Consider the following 19,955-nt stretch of genomic DNA (forward strand, 5'->3'; position numbering starts at 1 on the left):
TTAGGTCCTGACAGTAATTAATAATTCATGTGCTCTGAAAAAGAAACAAAAACAATCCGTCATCTGTAGCTGTTGTAAATGCATAAACACTTTGACCAATGTTGGCACTCGGTACACATTTCATAAACCAATCAAGCCTCTCTACCACATGCATGCATGAGCCCACACTCAATCTGCTTCTGGACCAATGGCACTAATATAATAAAACAGAATTCCTTTATTGTCATTATACAATTGTGTAACACAATTATTTGGCTTCACCGTAAAGAGCACACAGCTAAAAAAAACAACAACAGAAAAATATTTAAGTGAGTGTAAGTGAGGGGCGTGGCTTTTGAGGGAGCACAGAGGGGAGGGGTTGGGTGAACGGAGAGGATGCTACTTTCAAAATCATGTTAGTTTTCCAAAATTACCAAACCTGCTTTCAATAGTAGAGGGACTTTATATGTAGATGTACAGAGAGCAGAAAAGTAATAAATGCTTTGCATGATAATTAGGAATGTTTTTTGAGATAATAAATGTGCAGAAAAACAGCTGGGGAAAAGCTCAACAGTGTTAGCATAAAATCTCTCCGTCAGCTAAATGTGTAAATTAGCTACAAGCATCCAAATCAGAGACGTGGTTTAAAATAAGGGGAAGGACAGCCACAAAAAATAGTTAATTCTGTTTTCTGTTGTGTAATGTGTTATTTTTTTCACTTCCATCAGGATGACTTTAGAGTAAACTTATCGCTTATCACTTTTTCTACAGAACTACAGTAGTCATCTTATAAATAGTGTTGTAAAAATGATCACATTTGGGATGGGGTGTTTTATGAGTAGGTGACACATCGAGTGCCGTCACAGTTCCAGTTAACTCCCAGCTTTCCACACACTTTCATGAACCAGTGAGTGTTGTCTCAGCTGGAGCAGGAGTGTATTAAACGTTTTCAGATTTGGACCTGGACTGTTGGACTCAGTTTTTTGAAAGACACTTTAGTCCTTTGCACCTAAATAAATTTTCCTTAAGTTATTTGTGTGCTCCAGTTCTATCTTTAGTTCTTATCTTGAAGAACTTATCCAGTATTTTTTTTGTTGTTGTTGTATTTTTGTAGATGCTTTTGGCCTTTTACTGGGATTTTAAGTCGAGTTTATCGTTTCTCCTGGTTGCAGGAATTTGGTGACTCGTTTTAAATGTGGTTAATAAAAAAATGTACTTGTTTCATTCATATCATGAGCAGATCAGTTCGTCCCACAGTTCTGGATATTGGATATTTATGAATGAAGGCTTCTGTGCAAACAGGTCATATTTTAATCATACTGTAGGCTAACCTGAACATTAATGTCATTTGGGTTCCAGGGATTCATTGCCTTTAATATGTGCTTTCTGTTAATGGTCTAGGACATCTGCCTATACATCACTGCCTATACAGCTAACTTTTTGTCTTGCATTATTTTTGTGTCCAATATGGCCATTTTTGATTACTTAATTCTTCATTATTTTACATGTCCAACAAAGTGGGCTGTGAATGAAGAAGGTTTCTGAATTATCAGGATGAAATGTCCATCAAAACATTTTTTTCAGCAATTTACTTGGCCATGTTTTATTTGGGCCTTTTTCTCTTTATTAGATGGGACGGCTGAAGAGAGACAGGAAACGTTGAGAGGAGAGAGCGGGGGGGGGGTGTCATGCAGCACAGGACAGAGGCCGGTGTGAAGCCCTCAGCTGCTGCAAGCCTCCATACATGGGACTCGCAACATGACCTCAAGGCTACCCGGTGCCCTGCTTGGCCATGCTTTAGTTTAGTAATGATGACACTAAAGTTAAAACCTTTATACATTCGTACATGGACACTCATCCATAACAAGGTTTGTCTTAAGGAGCGACTTGCACACATCACCTAACGGTGTAATCAAAGTGCACATTTAGTTCACTCAAAATAAATGCCCTTAGTGATAAATAACAATTAAGACTGTGAGGTTTGGCATCAAGTTCTAATTTTTATTAAGGCTTTATAAAAGCTTCACAACAGACTAGAGCTGCATTATTGTTTCTTTGTTTGTGTCTGTTTTTATGGAGTAAGCTAAATTTTTCCATTGTCTCGTCTGTCACTGCGGCTCCATAGTGCTCTATACTGGAAGAAGTAATAAAGATAAAAGCCATATCTTTATGACACTTAGTCACACAGTCTGAGTCCCCTCTTTGTCTTCAATGAGACCATGGGCTATAATTGGAGACCAGTGCTCATCGTCTCTCGGCTGAGAGGGTAAATGAGGGATCCCTAGACTCCAGGATTACCCGTTTATTGAGAAGACGTTCCACTAAGCCTCCACCACTGACACATATTCCTGTTCTATGGCCTATTCACTTTAAAATATGTCTTGTCAGGGAGGCTTACAGAAATCTACATAATCCTTTTTCATCACAATTAAAGATACCACTGAACAATAAAATTGCTTGCTCTCTGGTTTGTTTCATGTTGCTTGGGAGAAAAAAGGGGGTGAAGGAAGTGCAGCTAAGCGTTGCTGAAGGTTGCAAAAGGCTGAAATGAATTTTGGATTGAGCCTGAAAGGAGAGAAAGGACTTGATAACATCCTTTAACCTTTACAAGTGTACAGTGGCCCTTTGAAAGACAAGAGCAGATGTTATACTGGGTGATCTGTCTAGATTTTGGGATTTATTAAAAAGTCATGATAATGAAAACAATCTTTGAGACCAAAGTCTAAGAGTCTTTTTATGTGGAAAGAAAATCTGCCATTATCCCCTTTTCTTTTCTTTTGTTTTCCCAACATGTCTGAACATATCATGTTAAAGGCCACCTCATCATCAACCAGGCCACCTCATCATCAACCAGGACATGGCTGGGTGACGTATTTCAAGAGTCACAAGAGCTCCTACTTAGTTTGTTTGATGTAAATTTCTGTAATCAACACAGTGTTTAGTAAATGCGGCTCATTCATAAAGTTCTGCATGTACTTGAGATATAAGAACTTTTTTAGTTTGCTGTACACACAAGATATTATCTTAAGTGCACAAATAAATATCTTGTTCACTAAATGTATAGTTATATACTGTAGATACAGTACTGTATATTGTTTCCACAAGATATTACACACAAGGTAATATTTTGGGTGCACAATAAAATTATCTTGTGCCCACTAATGTTATTTTTCACTTTTTGGATCTTCAGGGTCTCCGTAGTAACCACCCACTTTTTCTTGCTAAATATTGTGAGTAACACAGAAGACAGAGAAAATCTTTTTAAAGGAGATAAAGGGTGAACAAAGAGGGATGAACGAGGTGGTGTCACAAAAAACACTGAAGACATCCTGCATCCTGGAGATTGTTTTACATAAAACAGTGAGACTAAAGGTAAGTTAAGGGCAGCTCTGCTCTCTGTCTCTCATCGAGCATCTTGTCTGGCCCCTTTGGTATAACTAAGAACAGCAAATAACTTTAACTAATTTGTTAGAATTAATTCAATTTAAATACTATTAATACTTCCATGCTAAAAAAGAGAAAAGAGAAAATGACTAATTCACTTTTTAAATTCAACTTGTGCACCGATTAGCATGCTAGCAGAGAAGCTAGCCGTTATAATATTTGCATTAACAGTCAATGAAACCCTTGAGATGATAGCAGTGGGACAGTGAACAAACTGTATGCAGATGATAGTCTTGTTGTTTGCCAATGTTGCAATTTCAGTAACATGGAAGCATAAAACAGCGGTTCACAACCAGTTTTTGGTTCATGACCTGACTTTGACTTGACAAAACTCTGGAAACCACTCACATCCAAAACACATCCAGCTAAGCTAAGCAAAGTCATTTGTTTTAAATCATGTAAACGTTCATTTTAAACTGGGGCGCTGTGAGGTCAAGACGTGTGCCCTATGTACAGATGCAAAAGGCCTTGTTGCAGAGCTGTGGGTTCAAATCAGGCAACGGACCTTTGCTGTATGCCAATCTCTACTCCCAACATTTGCTGTCTATCTTAAGCTTGTCCTGTCAGATAAAGGCACAAATGGCCCAAAAAACACAACTTAAAACAAAGCTAATATTCATCTTGAGAACACATTTTAGCTTCGTGAATACCACTGTGGACAGAGGAAGAAAGGCTGTGATGATGTTTCAGCTCACTGGGTGAGAGACACCACTCTGCACGTTGCTTTTTGTTTTGGCACTGGCTATGACCAATTATAGTAGTCTATGTTAAATATATTATAATAAACATTACATTTTTTATTGATCAATAAATGCACATTTCGGGCGACCCGATTCTCGTTTACATGTTTTAACAACGATTTTATTCTTTTAAAATCTGTGCTCTAAAAATAAAATTATTATTAATTATTGTTATTATTATTTATTCCATCGAACCCCACATGGGCTTGAGACCCCGAGATTGGGAAGCCTGCCATAACAGGGTTTGTCAACACGTGAATGTGAAAAGAGATCACATCTCAGTTCCAGGTTTACAGTTCCTGAAGGGGCATTTTGTAAGCAGAACATTTATTGCTGTTAAATTACTTGATAGTTTTAAAAAATCAATCAAACCCAGCAGATCTTTGATTTGTAAATTGTCGCCATAACTCTTGTGTTTACAGCGGTGACTGTGACTGTGATCACAGTCCTGCGCTCCCTCTCCTCTCATTACCTCGTTATGTCTGATGCCTCAGCCTGAATGGCCTGTTTCACTTAGTGATTTCCTACGTTTCACATTACGACTATTGACGACACAAAAACATCAGTGTGTGAATGAATGAGAGCATAGGGACAAATAAACAGGTGGAAAGTACCACTGGTGGCATACATTGGACAGTGTGAGATTTTCCGTACGCACAATGATTCTTTTCTTCGTTACCTGAACTGGAGGATTCAATGCTCAAAGCAGTGAGGTTTCGCCCCATGCACAGTTACAGACCTCCAAGCCGGGTTCAAGTCCTTTCCTCCATGTAAATCCCCACTCTCTCTTCTCATGGTAGAAAAGAGTACAAAAGACCGTAGGAAATCTACTTTGGGGAGGGGAGCTGCAGGTGACAGAAAAGTTCAGTATAGATGAGATCATGCCTTCCTTTCTGTGTGTGTGCATGTATATTATACCTGTTGGCCACAGATGCTGTAGCCTACTACTGGATCAACCAGACTTTATTCACATTGAATTTCATTGTTGGCCCCTTACTCTTATTTACTTCCTTACTTGGCTCCTGGTGGCCACGAATGATGACAAACTTCAGCTTTCAATTCTTTTGCAGGGCACTTGTGACATTTATTTCCTAGATTTAAACGGCAAGGGGAGACAATTTGATCAACCATTACAGCGGTGGCATTTTAAACTATTGAATATTATGCTAGATTCCTTTGACAATGTACAATTAGCTCTACTAAAAGCCTTAGCTGGTTTTGTGACAAAGTGTTACCTGTGGGTTATAACTGGACATAACAGGTTAATGTAAAGGAAATCCCATTCATAGCAAAACAGTTGAGTCAAATTATACTCTTATAAATGTGGGAGAGGAGAGGCGATTAATGCAGTTATTGCAATTAATCTGGACTAACATACTCAAAACCACAGATGAAACCTTCAGAGTGCACTCCAGAAATAATGCTCATTAACTCGTCTTTGGGAACCATGTGGATGGTAGTCAATTATTAAATCACTATATTACCTTAAATTAAGAGCTCAAAACTGGTGTGGAAAAAAACTGAGAATGGTATCTCCTGCAAACAAGAACAAGGAAGTATGAGAATCAATTGCAATGAGCGAATGTATTGCAATAATAAATACAAATTAGTGTATATTAGCTTTAAAACAAAGCTATTAAGTCTATCTGCTGATGTAATAAAATTAAGACAAATGAATATTTAAAATGCATCAATACAAATGTGCTTTTCTACCACCTAAATTGGCAACATGGTGAGACAGAAAACCCATTTAAATATTCCACCATTCACTGGTTCAAGCCACCTATGATGAGTAGACGATTATTCGTATTTATTTATTTAGACTTTCCGTTTACTGTGAATGCTGTCATATGCAATGATTACGCAGCCCTTCTTTATACCCACTCTGCAACCTGTCCTTCCAATGTAAGCTGGGTAGAAGGATTGGGATCTCTTTCCACCTCTACATAACTCAGTGTAATACTTCCTTCTGGTGAAAAAGCCCTGAAGCTAAACTTCTTTCTTCACCGGTCTGTTTACAGTATGACCACCAGGGCGGAGGTGGAAGGACTGTTAAGTATGTTGCTGGATAAAGATGTCAAAAGATTAAGATTGGACCTAGCAAGAGGCCGAAGAAGATTACGTATTGAAAGAGTGATGCACTATGTCGCTTTTCAGTAATTTAATGGATTGGTTTAAATTTGACTCACAGGTGACACTTACAAAAAGAAACATTATCATCTCTCAGTCATCCACTGGGCACCAAAAATAAATCAAATCAAATCAATAACATTCCATAAGAAAAGTCTAAATACTTTAAAATATATTGTATTAGCTGTAGAAGCATTGTATTCAGGGTACTGCTCACAGGCTAAAGTGTCTTGTAGCTGCATTGTACTGAGATCTATTGAGGTTACAGTGGAGGTCTCTGTCCTCTACATCCGTTTCCTGCACTGAGTGGAAGTAGAAGTCCTTGTTGTTTGACTACGTGGGGCCGACACCAAAACATGACATCTCACACCGATGTTTACTATGCTTTACTATGACCTGTAATGAAAATTTCAGAGTCAGCCAGTACATTCACAACTGAGCTGCACTATCACCTTACACTACCTGAGTTTACAACCTCTTTTTAAGAGTAGTAGCAGCAAAGTTAACAAGTAGCCCACAGTCCATAGAGTGTGCAGGATTATTTGAAGTACAGTGCAGTGAGGAGGGCACAGGGAGAAGGGCAAACATAATCTTGCTCAGAATGGCCAAAAGCCTGGGTTTTACATCTGTTGCTTCTTTCATCTCTTGTATTCTCAGAGTCCTTACCCACAGTAAGAGGTCAGCTGGTGTCATGACAGAAGCACAGCGCCAAAACATCAACACAGGATACACACCGCCTGCCCTGTGACAAACCTCCGTCTGCAACAAGCCTCTCAAAATCTGCTGCTGAAGAGCCTCATCTGATATCCTGTTGTTAGTTTTTTTAACTCAGTAAATGAAGCCATAAGATAAATTAACACCACAGATCAACGCAAACGGCATGTAGGGAGAATAAATCCTGAAATTGTAAAATGGTCACAGTTTAAATTAGGAACATAAATATAAAGTACAAGAACTTAACTGTCTGGTTCAGTAAAAAAAAAAAAAGGTCATGGTTGGCAGTTGAGGACTTTCATAAAAAAGTTGCCCCACAGAGAATTGTCCCACAGAGACAAAATAATGTTTTTTGAATTGAATTGCATTGAATAGGTGTGTGAATGTGTAGGTGTGACCGGTGGTGTAAAAGTGCTTTGAGTAGTCAGAAGACTAGAAAAGTTCTATACAAGCTCAACTCTGTTTACTCTTTAATGCCTCATAGAGAAGATGTTAGTCCAAAAGTCTCTACTTAAAGAACACACATTGTAAAAATACACTTTAGAATGTGCAAAAACTTTATTGGCAATGTGACAAAAGTTATTTCATTGCAGGTTGGACAATGTGCAAGAGTTGACAAGGCACATATCCAATCATAGTTTAGGATTTTGGGTGGGACCTGGGGTGGCTAATGAGATTTCAAGGGGGGCCCATGTCCCCCCTGGACACTCTCCTGCTTCCAGGAAAGGAGACGTCTCCACATTGGTGTCGGTCAATATCATCCCATCATTTGGTGGCATATCAATTATGAAGATGATGATTTTAGTAAAAGAAAATTGATGGAGAGGCTTGATAATATTTTTGTTTTCCTTTTTTGTTCTGGGGAAATAGAAACAGAAAATGCTTTTCACTGCTGCCCACCTTATATGTGGTTTCACACATACATGTACACATCATTTTTTAACACTGTGTTTTTTGCAATAAGACTGCAGAGGGATTTAGCAGTATTTACACCCTGTCGATACATTTTCCATCGATCCGGAATCTGCATTAACTATGATCAATTCAGATGTTTTGTATGCAGGGAATCTTAAACCCTGCTACCTTCTATAAGGGATACACTGGTTGGCTGCAGAAGTCTCCTTTAAGTCGTGCGTTTCACTTTTAATTTTTTCTTTACCCATTTCTCCTTGTGAGGCATCAGGACCGGTGCATGCTCTATTGTAGTCATAGATGGCACCTTAACCACTGGCTCATGCAGGTACAGCTATTTTACATCAGAAAGGCTTTGTAATAGACCTTTAGTCTGACAATTCTTTATATAACGTTTAATGGGACAAAGTTTAACATGTAGTATTTCTGACTGCAATCTGCAGCCCTCAGGTCTTACAAATTGCGATACTTGTTTTGTTGTTTACAGTGTAATCCTGGAAAGTAAAGCTAATTATCTGCAGAAGCATGTCTTCCAAATACCAATTTGTGACTGTCTGTGCAGCTGGGTGGTGTCTTGAAGGGATACAGGAGATTTCAGGAGGTAATCTCCATTTACACCGCATTCTCAATGGCTGCTGGTGGCTTTGGTTCAGTGTGGATGTGAAGCTCAAAAAAACGCATTTTATTTATCTGCCAGGCAAAGGGAGACTGTCAGAACAGGTGTCAAAGTGTCAGAGCGCCTGTCGAGCCAAAAGTGAGTCATGAGTCACAGACGTTCAAATTCAAGTTGAGACGAAACCCTGATTTTAATATTATGCGTGGAGTAGGTCCTTTAATTTGTGACTTACAGTGCTGCATGTAGCATGTTACCGTCTCTAAATCATCACTAAGAACATGGAAGCATTTGCAGCTTGGATGCAGTATTTTATGCCCAAATGCTTAAATTTGACATAAAATAAGCTTCATTTGGTGCAAAGAGTAAGAGCTATACTTTCAGTTTTAGGTATTTTATAAAGACACTGAGGAGAAGGTAGACACAAGCCTTAACATCCACATTATTACATGACAGATCTGAGCTTCACTAAATGTATGCAACCACTAACAGTATTTTAGAATAATAATATTTATGCATAGACCATGACCACTGCATCTCCCCACACTGACTTTTATGTTCTTTCTTAAAGGTCTCAGTTGCCTTTCAAAAAAAAAAAATCCAGTGGATTCCTTCTCTCAGACAGGATCCAAAGAAAGTACTGGAGCACACAGATCACTTAAGGCAAATGTATTTAGGTGCAAAGGACTCACGTTAACGTTTTCAACACACTGCGTCTCCCTCAGAGTCAAACAGTAGAGTTACAGATTTGAAAAAGCTGAATACACTCCTACTCACAGCGAGACAACACTCATTGGTTAACGCAAGTGGGAGGTAAGGTGGGCGCAGGGAGCCTCAGATGCCTCTTTCATTGACTGAAAAAACTTGAACGGTGCAAAGAAATGGAGACTAAAATATGTCATAAATATGTCCAATTAGATGTCATTTCATAAGGAATACATTCACGTGTGTCCTATCCCGTGGTTATTTAAACCCTAAGCTTGTAGGTGGTGTATATTTATTTGATTAAACTAGAATAATACAAATGCAGGTTATTCTAGCAATGTTTATATTTTAGGTTTTGAGTTAAGCTTTTTATATGTTCAAGATCTTTGTGAAGGTTTATTGAGCTACATATTAATTTGTTTGCTTTGTGATGTAACTTTAGTAACTTTAGTAACTCTTCACATCCTGAATGTATTTTAACAGTTATGTATAGTATGTGCCAGTTTTTATGCTTCAGATCTCAGATACATTAAGACTTCATTATGCAAACAACAGTAATCTCCTGTGACTACCTGCGTATTGTCTTTACATTTTACATGCTAATTATACATACTGGTATGTTATAGAGGTCTATTTTTAACCCTGAAGCAGTAACAGCTGTTGATCTGTCCTACCATTACAAACAGTCTTTACTGTGATAGAGAACAGAAAAATAACATATTGTACTCACGGCTTATTTGAACATCATGTAAGCGTTTTTTGATTATGGTAATTTTGTGTAAATATAAAAGCAATGTAAGGCTACGAGCTAGTTAAATGGCGCTACCATTAGTTTGCTAGCGCAACAATGCAGCGGTGACATCAGCTGGATCAAAAACATTCTTGAAGTTTGAGATTCATCAGATGTTCAAGTTAGACGCTCGTCTTCCAGACCCCGAGCTGACCCCCTCTTCATTAAACATTGCGCCCTCTGGTTGTGACTGCTAGTCATTGAAACATACTTTATAAATACACCATTGCACTTAAAATGAGACACGTTATTGATATTCAAATCAGTAGATCGAGTATATTCTTAATGACCAATTAATCGATCGTTGATTAACATCCCTAGTTCAAGTAGTAACCGGTTTTAATAGATCTGTATACCTCAAAGTTCTGGTAAGTTTCATGGAGAGAATGAAGTGATTGGAAATTAATAGTAAAAAAATGTATACAAAAATATATCCAGTGCTAAACTATTGTTATGCAGACTTTTTTGGACAGGGATCAGCAGGTTTAACAAAGTCTTCCAAAACAGCTTTCACTCATCATAATAAACACAACAAAATAATACACGTTGTCTCTACCTGTATAATAATGTGCACACTACGCTTCTTAATGAACATTCAGTTAAAATTGCTCAAACAATCATTACAGAGATTCACATCTTTTTCTTGTATAAAACCAACCTACTGAGCTGTGCTGTATCTCTGTTGTTTAACTCCATCATGATACTCTTTGTCTATTAAACACACGCAGCCTAGAGCCAATCAAAGTGAACTGATGACTTCTGACCTTGATAAAGGGACGCTGAACCCCTCCGGTCTTATAAGCTTTGTGTTGATGGGTCAGGGAGAGAGTTAGCTTAGCATATAATTAATGTTAAATAACCCCTGGTTGTTTGTCAACACTTTTCCCACTGTCTTTTTCCATGCCTTATAATCTTCAGAGTGCCTGCAGGCACAGCATTCTCTGATAGCATCTTAAGCCTCTTGTTCCAATACCCTGGCCTGGCAGTAACAACACTGGCCAGTCACTCATTTACAAGCAGAGATAAATGCACAGTCCTTAATCTGTCTCCAGTTAGGTCTCCAGCACAGGCCGGGCCCACGCCTTTAACTCCTCCTCAGGCTTAGCTGCTCCATCAGCTCAGCTGCTGCCATGTCTGCTGCCTCTTCCTCACCTCCGTCACCTGCCACACAGGTACGGAGTGATAAGCACACACACAGCCACGCAGAGGTCTAACGGTAATTAGGATGAGATTTTATGTGCACATCCATTATTTTACCAATGCTGAAGACACACTAAGCCAATTTCTCTCTGCAGGAAAGGCTCATTTATATTTGTTTTTAATCTTTTGACCACATTGCCAAGAGTTGATCGTGTCAGATGAGAAGATTTGCTTCTTCTCTTTGTCTATTATTTATGGTCTTAATATGTTTTTCTTTGATTGCTGATTGCACAAAACAAACTCAGAGTTCAGTGATTTTGTATAAACATATGCTGAGGTTCACCTGAAACAGCAGCACCAATTGAAAAAGTTTGGATGTTTGCCTGTAAAAAGTAAGTATAAAGTTGTAGGCTTTTTAATTGAGTTAAGGGATTCGAGCTTGTATAGCGTTGTCCTAGTCTTCTCAAAACACTTTCAAGCCGCAGCACACACCAACACACACGATGGAAGAGGCTGTTATAATGTCCATCAGTATCATGCACATTCATACGCCACCAACAAAGTAGCTTGAGCAACTTGGGGTCAGGTGTCTTGCCAAAAGGACACGTCAGACATGTGGCTGAAGGAGCTGGGGATCAAACCCGCGACAGCACAGCACCAGCATAGTTCTCATGCAGAAAATGCAGATCCTCGTGTACAGATTTGACATTTTTATGTAGAATCTGTAAATAGCGGTTGAATAACCAACAAACAATTGTTTGCATCATCATTTCAGAAAGTGTTGTTCCCCATTATCATCCTAAAACAGAGACATTTGTGTCATCACTAAAGATGATTGCACGCAGTGTAATGTTAATGTTTGATTTTTAGCTCTGCTTTGAAATGTGCCTTTATGTAATATGCATTATTATTATTACTTTATGGGTTTGCCTTGGACTCCACAGTGTTCTAATACACAAAGATAATACTCTGGTTTTTGGATGCACTAGTACAAAAGCAACGTTTTGGTTAAACACAGAGTGACATTCAGAAAACCTTACATTACTGAACCAATACAAATACAAATGACTGAAATAATCAACAAACCTTCCCAGCATCAAACCTGCCTAAGAACTCTAAAAGCATAAACTTGTGTTTGTGCTCTGATTTAAAAAAGGGATACAAGTTATTAAAGACATATAGGCATGAAGCACCAAATCGCTGTTGAAAATCTAAGCTGATATTAGAGTGTAAACAAACTTCAGTTTGCAGAAAAGATCATCCTTTTATTCGGCTATGCATTAAACAACAACTCGTCTGTGATTGACACACTGCTCGTAGGTCCCACCTACTGGTTTCTAGGGGGTTAGAGATGCCTTTCACAGATTTCATTGGTTAGCTCTACAGACTAGATGCTAAGCTGCACTAAGTGCCTCATCTAGCTTAGAAAAGTAGTTTAAATATGTTGCACGCCATAAAGAACTTCAATTGAGAAAAGGTCAGGGTGGTCCAGCCAGTACATTGGTTTTGTAAGGACGTTGGTTGATCAACTCAAGCTTAAGGGGGACCCCAAGGCTCAGCATTGAGTCACTGCTCTCATGTTGGGTGGTTAGTATGACAGGACACACTCTGTACAAACAGCTATGCAATGTAAATGAAAAATAAATAAATCAAATTAAAAAATTAAAAAAGGCAAAACTGTTGCTTTAACTGTTGAATCAATTACAGAAATATATTGCTGGGTTTGTCAAATTTCTATACAGTATCTGTCCCTTCGAAGATAAATATTGTATTAGAATCGTTTCTGTGGTGGATTGTCAGTATTTCTGTTCTACTGCTGAGCTCAGTCAATTTAAACTGTCAGGAAAGCAAAACAAAATCACTGTCAGTGCCATAAAATTACTGAGTAAAGAAAGAAAGAAATAATTAAATGTGACTCACTTACACAAGCTCATTAAAGCTTATGCTATCCACTCTATTTTCCTTTTGGTTTGAATGAGACAAAAGGAGAACAATATCCCATTAAAGGCTGTTTCCACATTCTATTCATTTGAATTGGTGCTGAAGTGTCAGTGTTTTTCTGTGGATTAAAGTCTGATAGCACTCACAGGAAGAATGATTCCCCCGTTTGAAGACTTGTGAATACACACAAGGAAAGACAGACGGCGAATGGCTGAGGAGAACAGACAGAAAGAGAGACGGAGAGCGAGCAGATGAGTGGCAAACATAATGGAAGAATGCCTCTAATGCACTGCCTGTAGAGGGTGAATTAGGAGGCAAATAGTGTGATTATTGTTGGATGTGCTAGTGTTATAGTGGCAGTGATGGTGGGATCTTGCAGGCCCCATGATGCAGATAGAAACCACCAGGGGTACAGCAGGGGAGCAGGCAATTGTGATTTATGGGTAACAGCGGGCTGATAAGGCGGCTCCCTTCATTTAAAGCCTTATCGGCCGCGTTAAAGAAAGGCCACAATTTGCAGCATTCTTAAAAGCCCCAGATGTGACTAATCTCTGCAACCTTCCCGACAATCTGTCTCAGGAAAAAAACTATAGATCACCCACTTGTCTTACTGATCTCAGCCCATACTCTCTTTAGTGTGTAACCACAGAGGCAAAAGGTGGAGGAAAGATGTCTGCTTGTGCGAATCTAAAAGTATGCACTATGTGTGAAAGACGAAAATAATGTAATCCTTTAATTTAAAAAGACAAAACGTAGGTCTACAAATTACTGTGTGTTTACTACTTCACAGCTTTCCTGCTTTATATTCACTCTGGATTTGACATTTCTTTAACTATGTGACACTACACATGTATGTCCAAATTAAACAAAGAGCAGGATGTCATATAAAGCCTTTGGTTTGTTTAGGTTTTGTATATATATGTTTGAAGTCACTCTGGTGTTTTTATATAATGCAAACATTTGATTTATGTTCCCTGCAGCTGGATAGTAAATAGGAACAATTCCTGGTTGGTCAGAAAAGAATATTATGGGTGAACATTTAATTTTTTCTTTAAGGACCAACATGCTAAGCACGATTTATACGTTCATCACCATTTTGATCCAAAACCTTAAAATCTGCTCATCAAAATCCAAAGCAGGCTTGATGAAGCTAAACAATAACTAAAAAAAACTTTTAAATGTTACTTCTGCCTGTGCTCTGTATGACATCATATTAGCATTAGCCCTATTCAGAGGCCATATTTACGTCTCTGGGACTATTTTGGCTTTAATCTGAATAAGGCAGAGGTGAAATGGGGGGGACAAAGTGACCCCCCTCTGTTGGGTCTTAGAAGGTAGTAACAGAGGCGTTACAGAGGTGAGATGGTTTCAGATGAACCAGCAGGGGAGCTCAGCGCTGTGTGTGTGTGTGTGTGTGTGTCTGTGTGTGTGTGTGTGTGTGTGTGTGTGTGTGTGTGTGTGTGTGTGTGTGTGTGTGCATGTCCCACTGTGTCTGTGAAGCTCCTGATGTGCCATGCTTCCGCTACGCCAAAACATGAATACACATACTGGGACGTCGATATTACGCTGTTCAGGAATCGACATGAATGAAGAAAGACGTGATGACGGCTGAGCTTAGTGACGACCCTGAAACACTTTATTTATGATTTTACATTTGCTGAAATGATTCATATTTCTTTCCTGGAATAGCCACCTTTGCTTAAAAAATGTAAATGCACTTGACTTATAGTCAAGTGAAATGATGGATTTAGGAGAATGGTAACCAACCCTTGTGTTAACAGAAAATCTTTAATGTCGACATTTGTTTCCTTTAAATCATATGTAAAGCTGTAAAACAGTCATCCATAAATGTCACTTGAAGGAGATGGGCTGCTTAACTTAAAACTTCTAAGACAAAATGTGTCAAATACAGAAAAGAGGAAATCAAACTTGGATAAGAATGACTTGGATTAAAACACGTTTTCATTCAAACAAAAATCACATTTACAGAAGAACGATCATTGAACTTGAGTTGTAAACAAACGCAGCTTGTCAGCTGTCTCTGCACTGTTCTACCTATGAAAATGGAAAGTTGACATCGCCGCACTCGCTGATCAATACTAATCACAGAAATAATTACTCACTGGAGCTTAGGTATGCCATTGATTTTTAAGGCAGTTGTTTGCATTACTGTCATATCTGATCTTAATAATCTTAAAGGGTTTTTTCCCTTGAAGTTTCAGGTCCTCAACCGTGTTTGTAAAATGTATGAATGTCATTGCAAGGTCTAATCAATGAGTACTGATGTATTGAGCACCAGCCAAAGTCACTTTCATGTGCACGGCTGTGTTTCCATGCTTGGACTTGGGACAAAAATGATTTTAAATGAGAGACAGGGTGAATATTGATCAGGTTTGCCCATGTGTTGGATAAACAATAGTGCATTTTCTACAACAAACTCAAATTAACTGGACAATAGCAGCACAATAGCCAGAACGGTTTCACACAATAGTTTGCAAATCAATAAACAGCATTTTTTTATTTAAAAACAAACTGTGAAAGGTGTAGCTAAGCAGAGTTTCTGCTAATATTTATGTGCTAATACGTTGAAGCAAGTGGAGCAGTGTTCATCTGCAGGTCAATCATCTGCAACGAGACATCGCCTGGTAATCCCTCCTGCTCCATCGTTCACCTCTGTGGTTAGCAAGAGCAGCTACAATCCTCCAAATGTATACCATATTGGACTTGAGAAGAGCTTCTCTTTCTTTAAATTAAGTGCACATATTTATTTTTCATATGCCTCACTGTGTTCTACAAGTGTAATTAGTCGAGGATACTCAGCACTTGATTTTTCACCCTTCATTCTTAAGTATTCATGGAAGCCAGTGATCTGACAAATGGAATTTTTCAGCTCTGCAGCATCTTGCATCTCAGACCTTATTCCAGCAGATAATCCTGTTTAAATATCCGGCCTGCTTTACACAGCCCAGGTGGGGGAAAGATCAGCTATTGCATTTGAATGCTTATACATGCATACTTTTGCATGTGTGCATCCTAACCCGCTCACATGTCAACATGTTCTCAATTCCCAACTAATTAAATATGGATGCTTGGAAAATTACCTCAGACTCTAATTTTTTTGAGTCCCCCCCATAGCATTAGTTTTGCACCTCCAGGGTTCTGCATGAAATAAGCAATAATTCATATATAACGTCGGGTTAACAACATTGGTCAGCACTGGCTATCTGAATGTAATTAATTCCATATTTAAACCCCCATGTGTGATCGTATACATTACAAATAAATGCAACCACCACAGTATTAACTAGGGATGGGGCTCGCAGGGTAACTCAGAATAACATGAACTACATGTGGATGCATGATATTCATAATGATAACATAATTATGATAACTGATCTATTGTGAGACAATTATATAAAGAACATTTAAGATATCAGATTAAAAGCAGAACACAAAGTGCCCGTAACAAGGTAAAGAGCAGGAGTAATATTATACTTCAGTGCAGTTTAGTGTCAGTTTCCACCACGTTCATTGCCATCACAGTTTGCACTCTGCTCGACTGGCAACATTAACAGACTTTAACATCGAATTCTTCTTTACAAAACTTCTACATCGATTCAAACTGAACACAGCTTCAAAAAAGGATGCTGGAGACGTAACTACTGAATCAGATTTTGAAGGTTTGGGCCAGTTGATACGTTCACATGCATGTTCAGTACAGCTACAGGTATAACTCCATCAGGCCATTACATTGGTCTACAGCTTACTAGTTACTATTGCCATTTCTTTTGTCTTCCTCGCTTTCTTCGAGGCAATATTATGCTCTAAATTATGCAATTATGTGGCGCATGCTCAGGACGCCTTGGTTAGTTTTGAGCTGATTGAGATGTAAATTTATCCTAAATGGTGTCATCGAAGCGTGTTAGTCTGACTTTAAATTAAGCTTAGTACGATCTAAGTTGTACTAACATGTTTACATGAATTTTGAAAGTCCAGTTTTAGTCTGACTAACATGTCATGTGCACATTGGGACTGATCAGGATTGCTGTATGTGACATTTTAGGAAGGCAATCAGGCTGCACACATCTACAAAAAAACATCCCATAATAGATTGTCTGGCTGTGTTTCTTTATGGGGTAACAAAGAGATGATTCGTGCTGTATTTGCTGAGGCTTTCGGGACTCATTGGTTACCTGACCTCTCTGCATATGTAATATAAAACGTCCTCCACACTAACGGTATCTGCCTCTGGGCTGCTGCAGCCTTGACTTTGCTGTGCTCGTCTATTCTCAGTTCACCCGGCTAATTCATCATGAGTGCTCCTCTAACACCAAGGTCAGCTACATAATGAGGGGGGTCAGCGTAATAAAAGGCAAAGCTCTGATTGCATCGTAGCAAAGGTCCAGAGATGACCACCTTACAGTTCGACATTAACCCTCGAACCCCTGCGACTTCACTGAACATGACCCACAGTCTCTCTACTGTTGATGTTATGTTCCCAACATTCATTGCACCACCCACCGCAGCGTCGGCAGCTTGTGTATTGTTTACTCTGCTCTCTTTGTTGTTGTGGTCCCCTGGGGAACATCCTACAAGTGAACTGGCATTTGACAGTGTTTGTATGATGTGGGAGGAAGGGGGTGTCGCTGTGTGTTGGGAGTCACCTAGTTCCTCAGGAGGCCAGGCCTTTTGGTCTGTTGGTCCACGCTGCGTCCCCACCCCCTCGCCTCCATCCACTCAGCCTCCTGCCCCCCTCCTCTGTCTCTGTCTCCCTGTGTTTCCCCACTGCTCCAGCCCGCCTGCACGCCTGACAGACAGACAGATGCTATCTCTGCGAGCATCTCCAGCTCTGGGCCTCTATCACTCTCCACAAACAGCCCATTGCTTGCACACAAGCTGCAAATTTCGCCTGCCTCTCTCGCTTTAGATAAGGGCCAATATCAGTGACAGAACATATTTTATGTATGAAATGTAGCTCACAACAAGCAGTCAAGCATTAGGTTTGTTTAAATAGATGATCCTTATCACTATTCTTTCAACACAGTTTTGACATTGTTCTCTGTTTATTTTTCTTTGCACACATTTCTTTTTTAAATGCTATCTCGCCCCACTATTGGCTTTTAGAGAGGCTCCTGTCCAGGGGTGGAATTCATAGCTATTTTAATTATATCTGCTCGGTACAGCAGGACAGACTGTGTGTGAGAGAGAAATATTTCAGTTGTACTTCTTCTTTTCCTCCTAAACCCATCCAGTCAACATTCCAGCAGCGGATTATTTGCCAGGGATTTCTCTTGTCAAAGAAGCGACACTATTCCCCCTACTGTTGGCTGTTGTTAGCATCAGATATTGGATGATTTCCATTTAGTGCTCAGGTTATGCTTGTCAGTTTATGCCCGGCATTTTTGTAATGATGGAAATAAGATCTTACATATGCCACGAGTCTGGCTGACATAATAGTTGGGTTTGTGTCTGTGCGTGTGTCTCTATGTGTGAGAGGGAGAGATGGAGGAAGTACACGCAGCAACAGAAACACATCAGGAAATGTCAGTTTCAATATTTATGTAATAATGTTCTTACTTTTTATATTCTTATTTAAAAGGCAGACAAAAGGTGCATTCGTACAAGTTACATGTTCAGTCTGATATTTGCCTTTATTTGCACGAGAGGGATGGACCTTTATTCATGTCAATGTGTTTAAAAAAGTCATGTACAAAACATATCATAGCTTAATGACTGGCATTGTTACAGGTCACACCTTGAAGATTGATGTTGGTTACACTTCCTGTTAAAATAAAATCCTATTAGAAGTTAAATAAATAAAAAGTTCTATTATTATTAGTTAACTTTTTAGATAATTAGATGAATCATGTCAATGCTTTTTTAATTATTTGCTGGTTTAAGCTTCCAAAATGATCTTCTTCAACAGTCTCAGAAGACCATTAAAAATAATGTAAATATGTTGTGCTTTGCGTAAAACAACTATTTGTACTTTGTATACTATGTTTAGATTGATCCGTTTTCCCTGAAAATAATCTGCAGACTAGATCTTGATGAAAATAGTCATGAGTTGCTGAAGCCTATAGTCTATAATTCACCGCGTATGTGCAATAATTGGATGTTTATTTTGGTATGTATAATTCAAGCGTTGCTTTGTCATGAAAAGCTCTGGCTCAGTATGTCCTTCTTTTAACCCCCCCCCCCCCAGTAAAAAAAAAACAAAAAAACCTTGAAGCGAAGGCTCACCCCCACCACACACACATGCAAACACACACACACACACACACACACACACAGAATTGGGGAGTGGGGGGCATTCAGGTCATTACCATAACAAGCTAGCGTGTTTCTGAAGATACACTTGTTCAGAATAGACATGGGGGTAAGAGGGGGGTAGGCCGGGGTGGCAGCACAGGCCCAGTTTATTTCAATAACAACAGCCAGACACAAGGCCTATCTAGTCAGACTCTGAATGAAACACTTGGGCTCTGATGGAGCGATAAGACACAGATGCTAAAGAGGAGGACGGCGAAAACAACGTCTTGACCCATGATTTGCTTTAGAGAAACACAGTAAATGTAGAAAATAGTCTCAAGCACCTGGTTAAACTTGACATAAGGCACTTTTTCATCGTGTATTGTCATGTTTTTGGAAATGTAGTATTTTAATCATGGAATAAAAAAAGGGCTGCTCCCTCTCTACCACTTCAACCCTGTGTAAACCGAAAATGTTAATTACAGGGTGATAATTTTCACATGAATGCCTCTGTGTTTACTGTGGGGACAAATGATCTATCCCTAGGGAGGGCTATGTCGAGTGCTTTACACATAAACAGATCTTTTCTCCTAAC

The 19,955-nt window shown here is 39.1% G+C and overlaps 1 long non-coding RNA gene across 2 annotated transcripts in view; it reads right to left on the bottom strand.

Annotated features, from left to right (window-relative positions):
* LOC306827839 overlaps positions 1–19,955 on the bottom strand; it is a 160,178-nt gene that overhangs the window by 35,682 nt on the left and 104,541 nt on the right. Inside the window, exon 5 of one of the 2 annotated variants that reach the window (XR_013779677.1) lies at positions 10,584–11,188. The exons of the other annotated variant lie outside the window; for it this stretch is intronic. This is a non-coding gene — a long non-coding RNA (uncharacterized lncRNA). Of the gene's footprint in view, positions 1–10,583; positions 11,189–19,955 lie in introns of those variants that run through there. 2 annotated transcript variants of the gene reach the window in all.

This window comes from Symphodus melops (assembly GCF_947650265.1).
Source record: "Symphodus melops genome assembly, chromosome: 8".
Taxonomy (NCBI): Eukaryota; Metazoa; Chordata; class Actinopteri; order Labriformes; family Labridae; genus Symphodus; species Symphodus melops.